Source organism: Epinephelus moara, chromosome 19, assembly GCF_006386435.1.
Source record: "Epinephelus moara isolate mb chromosome 19, YSFRI_EMoa_1.0, whole genome shotgun sequence".
Taxonomy (NCBI): Eukaryota; Metazoa; Chordata; class Actinopteri; order Perciformes; family Serranidae; genus Epinephelus; species Epinephelus moara.
In genome coordinates this window covers 5695138-5702640 of record NC_065524.1, presented here as the reverse complement: position 1 = coordinate 5702640, position 7503 = coordinate 5695138, and positions in this window count along the sequence as shown.

The following is a 7503-nucleotide window of genomic DNA, read 5'->3' as shown; positions in this document are numbered from 1 at the left end:
CTGCAGCACAAGCCATGTGAAGCACCAAACCGCATTTCAGATTTATCTTACTATATCTTACTATATCTTATTATATAATGACGAAAACTGTGTCTGTTCCACGTTTTTCTCCTCACTGACTTTGTCAATCCATGTGAAATTTGGCATAGTGGTAGAGGGTCATGGGAGGATGCGAATGAAGCAATATTACATCAATTGGCCAAAGGGGGGCGCTATAGCAACCGATTGAAATGTCAAACTTTGAATGGGCATATCTCATGCCCCGTATGTCGTAGAGACATGAAACTTTGCACAGAGATGCCTCTCCTCATGAGGAACACATTTGCCTCAAGAACCCATAACTTCCGCTTATATAGATTTTCCGCCATTTTGAATTTTTTGAAAAACACTTCAAATGGATCTCTTCCTAGGAAGTTTGAGCGATCTGCATGAAACTGGGTGAACATAATCTAGGGACCAATATCTAAAGTTCCCTCTTGGCAAAAGTTGGAAAACTTACTAAAACTGAGCTTCTATAAGGCAATGAATATTGCGGAGGGCGTGGCTCATCACATAAAGGTGTATAACATCTCAAGGGTTTCACCGATCACCACGCAACTTTGTAGGCATATGACCACACATAATCTGAGGGGACCCCTCCATTATTGACCCCATCAAACAAAATGGGGGTGCTAGAGAGCTAATTTCTTATCTAGACCTAACTGCCATATCGGTTTTTACTAAACTTGGTAGATATGTAGAACAGGACACCTCAAGGTGACTGGAGAAATTTAACTCTAATTGGCAACTGGGTAGCGCTATAACAACAGAAAAATGCTTTAAAATAGCTAAAATGCGACTGATCGCTGTGGCTCCCCCTGTGGCCGAATGTTTTGGGGCTTTTTTTCTAATTTTTGGTATGACTAAGTCATGGTATGGTATGCTGTACATAATCATGGGAACTGTCAGTGTGTCATTCTGTCATTCCACGTTTTTCTACTCACTGACGTGGTCAATCTATGTGAAACTGCACATAGGCATTGAGGATTGGCATAGGTAGAAGGTGACAAAGCTATCAATGGGTATGGACTAGTTTGAATAAATTCTCAGAGCCGCAGCATGGGAGATCTTTATTTGGAAATTATATTTAGTTTTTTCTGTTGTAAGATTAGAGGTTGTCATTTACATTTCACTCTGATAAATATGACATTTTGCTCTCCCTAAAACAAAATATTCCCACAGACAATTATTAATACATGTTTCATCTCATAAAGTAGGCTTCTTCATTTATGATTCTGATGATATCGCTTGTAATTAACAACCCAGCCTCTTTCACATGAATGTGCTCATTGCTTGACAGGAAAACACACAGCTAGTTGTCTAGTTGTTATGTTCCTCACTTACATTAACAGCGATGAGTTCAAATAAACACAAAAAATGTGTGCTCTAGATAAAGAATCAGCACTCAGTGAATAATCTCCTAAGCCCTATGATAAGCTATTATGGCAAGGCTTAACTATACAGACCAGTGAGCAGTGATAACTAACATGTCTTTGGGGTCATCAGGTGGGAAGCTCCTTTCACCAGTGTTTCGTCTAGTTGGTCCCACAACACCTCCAGGAGGCTAGACAGTGATCTCTGGCGTCCCAGAGACACTCCCCTAATGCCAGCTCTCACTGCTTCCCGCACCGACCCAACAACCTCCTTTACCTTACTTACACATGGCTTTCTCAGCCCAAACAGCACTGCCACCTTCAACAAACCCAGGCTCTGTACATGCTAGCTCCAGGCAGTGATCTTGCCGATAATACCTTTCCTAGCACATTCACCATACTCTATTTCACATGCTACATATCATAACTCCAATATAAGCGAGATAGAGAAGATAAACTCACAGGCTTTCTCAGCCCAAACAGCACTGCCACTTTCAACAAACCCAGGCTCCGTTTATGCCTTCCTCTTCCTGGATTTTCTCCTGAGAGGACTGATTGGTGGATCTCTCCACCTGATCTCAAGGGCTTAGTAGTTCCCCCTGCTGGCCCCCAACTGACATTATTCCTCCTCATCCAAATCCACTGACTACTGTAGATCTAGCTGCTTCATCTGACATTTCCTTTACTGTCTTCCTCAAACTCTGTCCCCGCACTCCGAGTTCCCCCAGGAGCGAGACAGCTGATCTTGCTATGAATCCCGTACACCCCACTTCCACTGGACAAATCCTAGTTTTCCACCCTTGCTGCTCAGCTTCTGCTCCTAAGTCTGCATATCTAAGCTTTTTTCTTTCATAGGCTTCTTCCACTGAGTCTTCCCAAGGAACTGTCAGCTCAATGAAATAAACTATCCGTTGACTCACTGACCACAACACTATGTAAGGCCTCTGCTTGGTACAAACTATTTCCCGGGGAACAACAAGCTTTCCCCCCTAAATCTACTTGCATTCCCAATCACAAGCACCTTCTAGGCGGTGAAACCCTTGCTTCCTTACTAACTTATCAATTCTGTATTTCTCCCCCTCACGGACAAACTGAATTGCTAAACTCCTATTCTTAAAACCTTCTGAATTTGCCTGTCTATGTTTTCCTTCGATGCATGCAGCTAAACTTTTCAACACCTGGTTATGTTCAATCAATTCAATCAATCAATTTTATTTATAAAGCCCAATATCACAAATCACAATTTGCCTCACAGGGCTTTACAGCATACAACATCCCTCTGTCCTTTGGACACTCACAGCGGATAAGGAAAAACTCCCCAAAAATACCCCTTTAACGGGGGAAAAAAATGGTAGAAACCATGCCATGCCATGTATATCAGCCTTGTGACAAGCTAACTTTACAGCCTGACAAAATATGCCTTAAGGTTGAGGTACCTGAACACAATGGGCATGATGGGTCCTCATTTACCCACAGTTTTAGGTTCTGGGGGGTTGGTAACACATCGTATGTAACCCCTACCAGGAATCTAATACGATTCTCCTCCATACTCCACAGGTCCCTCCAACTAAGCTTCCTCTTCTCTGCACTTTCCCAATTCAACCACTGTCCCTGTTTAGCCTGGGCCACTACCTTTGCACCCCTTAATATCTCCTTCTGTCTATGTATCTGTTCCACAACCAGCTTTCTTTTATCTTTGAGACCTGCTGTATTCCATACCGGTTTGCCTGAGCCAAGCCCCAGGCCTCCCCGGCCAAACTGAACATTACCTACAATCTCTGCATGCCTAAGAGCTGCCTCTGCCTCCTGAACTGCCGGTCTTGGGTTCCACTTCCTCCCCTTGGTTGGATTTGGAACCACACTCCTAACTACCACATACTTACTCCCAGATAACAGCTCTGTCCTGACCTTGGTACATTTAAATTCCTCTGTTAAACTAGATGCTGGCAGCTGAAGTATCCCTTTTCCATACAATGCAACACTACTTAGGCACCTAGGAGCACCCAACCACTTCCTAATATAGGAGCTAACTGACCTTTCAATTCTCTCCACAACGGATATTGGAATTTCCTAAACTGACAGTGGCCACATTAACCTAGGATATAGCCCAAACTGCAAACACAACTTCAACTTTCCTGGAAGTTCTGATTTATCTATTCTATCCAATCCTGCAGCCACATCTTTTCTAAATTTCACCACCTGTTCCTCATCATTCAACTCTACATTGTACCACCTACCTAAGCTCTTTACTCACTTTTCCCTAATTGTTGGGATTTCCTCATCATCTATGACAAACTTCCTATCACTTAACTTCCCTCTACGTATCGAGATGCTTCTAGACTTACTAGGCTTGATCTTGGTTACCAGTGTCATGTCATCCATGTAAGCCCTAACTGGTGGAAGATGCAACCAGTTCTGCCGTCTCTCCCCACCTACTACCCACTTGGAAGCCCTGATGATGACTTCCATCACCATAGTAAATGCTAATGGAGAAATTGTACACCCTGCCATAATACCTATTTCTAGCCTCTAACCCATACTTGGACACAACCTAATATCCTTAAAATATGCTTTCACTAAGTTGACAACTACCTGTGGTACTTTTAACTAGTCAAACACACTCCAAATGAGGCTATGTAGTACTGAACCAAACACATTTGCAAGATCTAAAAATATTACATGCAGGTCCCTTTTGTTAATCTTCGCTGGTGCCAGATCATGCTAGTATGCTCTAAACACCCTGAAAAACCTGGTATTCCTGCCTTCTGCACCATAGTATCTATTAAGCTATTCCTTTCTAAGTAGCTAGCTAATCTCTGTGCTACTACACTAAAGAAAATCTTCCCCTCCACATTCAAGAGTGAAATCATCCAGAATTGGCTAAGGTCCACAGACTCCTTCTCCTTAGGAATGAGGACACCCTCTGCTCTATGCCATGCTCTTGGGATAATTTGTTTCTCCCAAACTATTCTTAGCTTGAAATGTAAGCTGAACCACAAGATATGTGACTTTATTGTTCAAATGCAAGTTCAGTCACACAGGTATCAATTCGCTGCTGTAGCACTAAACTTATTTTTAATGGGTATACTGACCACTGTGTCAATTAATAAAAAGTAGTGCCTTTTTGAGGTATGTAAATAATGTATTACGTATTTCCTCAAATACATAACACTACGATCACGTCTTGATCCTATCCTCTATTCATCTTGACCACTTACATCCACACTATTACTGTGTGTTCCTGCAGTTACTGTGCAAAACAGAATCAGGGGTGACGGTAACAGGGGGGACATTTTCTGCTAAAGTTAGCCATTACTATTCATATGATGGAAAACAAGCAAGCACTTGGTGACAACTGAGGAAGATTTTTGACATATTTATTAACCATATTTTCAAGATTACCAAAAATGATCGGTTTCCACTATGAACAAGCATAACAGGGTGGACATGTTATGCTTTACCACACATGCATTTCTAAAGAAATGTCTTGCAAAAAAAAAGGGCACTTATCTAGTTATAGGGCAAAAGGGCAGGTGCTTGAGCACCTCGATGCTTTGTTGCTCCTCTGTGTGCTCAAGAGGACACCAGGGGCTCTTTTTTGTAACACCAGCACTGTGGCCAGATCAGATTCAGGTGCACCCTGCCGGTTGCATCTGGGGTGTAATGGGGTCAGAAAGAAGGTCCTGAGGGAGGTGGACACGGAGTGAGAAGTTTTAAATGCTTCACAATTTTTGTGGAACTGTGTGAACTGTTTCAGTGCGTCAGTCTCCAACACGCCTGTTGGCTTTCAAAACAGTTCAAACACGGGCCTAAACTGAAAGTCTCTGGCCAAAATGACACATTTTGTTTGCAAAATGCTCTCACACTCACAAAACATTAAAAACATGCAACAAAAGCCCAAACTTCCATCATACAACACAACTTTCGATCAAAATTATGTATTCTGTCAATCAGTTCCTGAACAATGGACAACAAAATATAGCTATCAATATGAACTGGTTCAACATTAATTTGTGCTGAATGCACACATTGACGTGTAAGACCCACAGTAAGCACCCAGAATAGACAAATTGAGATATTCCTGATGGTACAGCTTTTCTACTACCTTCTGTCTTCACCAAAGAACCAATAAAAAATGGCATTTAACCTTGGACACCAGAGGGAGATATTTTTTGATCAAGGGAAATCTGAGCAGCAAGATAAATTACTCCATGGAGTCCAGACATTGGTGGCAGTGGCTGATGACTCCCAGGCTGCTAACTGCTGAAGCAGATGAGGCTGATGAAGGTGGTGATGGGGAGGTGGATGGTGCACACAACTGCAGCAAGAAAGAACTATGGCAGAAAAAGAACCATATTTAAAATGAGATGCAGTAAGATGATTGGCTGACAGAGAAGGTGTGTTGCTGTGCTATTGGTTAATTGTGAATCAGCTGAAAAACAGCTGACAGCCCCATTTACAGTTTTTCTCAATTGCTAAAACACATTTCACAAAACTTTCCTCCATTTTCCCAAAACTCTAAACACAACACACTTTTCTAAAGCTACATAAACAAAACCACACCTTCTCTCTTCAAAACTCAAACTTTCACACCAAAACAGCTGCTCAAAGCCTGCAAAAATTTAAACACTATATGCATCATTACAGACTACAACAAAACAACTGAAAACACAATGTTCAGTGTGTGAGAATGTTCTTTTTTTTCACAACTGCCAAAGCACATTTTTAGAAACCTTGCAGTATCTGTTCTCAGAATATATCACTGTAGAGTATTGGGCATTCATAGATTTGTGTGTTTCATATGAACAGTATGTAAATCTACAGAAAATACAGTATGTACACAACAATACTCATTGAAAACAATGTTCAGGGTGTGATGTTTTTTATTTATTTATGGAACTATACAACACACACACACTCCACAATCATTGTGCGGCATCACGTCGTCGAGCTGGGTCGGGCCACAGGACCTCATCTACATCGCAGGCAATATTGTCCCTTGCCAGGCAACGTGGGAAGAACGCCCTGGCATGGCGGATCCATCCTTGGAAGGCCTCCACAGGCACGTCGTCACAGGCCAGGTCCATAGCCCTGAGAAGGTTCTCTCTTGTGTAAGGTTGGCGGTCATACACCTTCCACCTCCATGACGAGAAAAACTCCTCTATGGGGTTGAGGAAAGGTGAGTAGGGTGGCAGACAGACATTGAGGAATTGTTGGTTGATGTTAAACCACTCTCTAATCTGGTTAGTTCGATGGAAACGAACATTGTCGAACATCACCTATTGACTATATTGACTGTGTGTGTGTGTGTTTGTGTGTGTGTTTATATGTGGGGGTGAGAGGGGCGGGTTTTCAATATGTATGTATTATTTTTGTTTGTTTTTATTCTGTGAAGCACTTTGTGCTGCATTTTTACGTAAACTTTGCTATGACCAAAAACCTTCACCACCTCAGCCATGTTGCAGTCCTTTGAACAAGAGAAAGCCAGCAAGGTTGGGGAAGAATACTTCATATTCAATCATGTTTGCCAGTCAACAACTTAAGTCAACGTCCAATGTATCACAGAGAAGATGTCCTCATGTTTAGGACACATAGTCTACACAGTCAAAACTACAGGGCATAAGCATGAAATGCTTTTTTTCAGGCCACATGTAATGTGATCAATTCACCACAAGGTGTCAGTAGAGTAACAATAGACAGGTCACCTTAGCATGAGAGAACATTAAAGTGAGGCAGGCCACAATCACCACTGGTCTAAATTACCAGACAACAGCTGAGATCTCTGTGAAACATGAGCATCATAGGGGAGTATATCCCTTTTCCCCAGTATATAAATTCTCACTTCAGCCTTTTGGTAAAACTACTATTACTGCTCATTCTGGACAAGACATAGCAAAAGAACAGAGAGACACATATACAGATCAAGCTTTGTAGGGTTCCCATGTAGAACCAGAGTCCTAAAACCATCAGGAAGTTCCAAAACATATAAAGTGGTGTTATTACTAGATATTAATACATACTTTCAACATATTGTACCACAGTAGCCAGAACTGTAATATTATTACTTTCAATAATGTTGTTGTAAGCTACT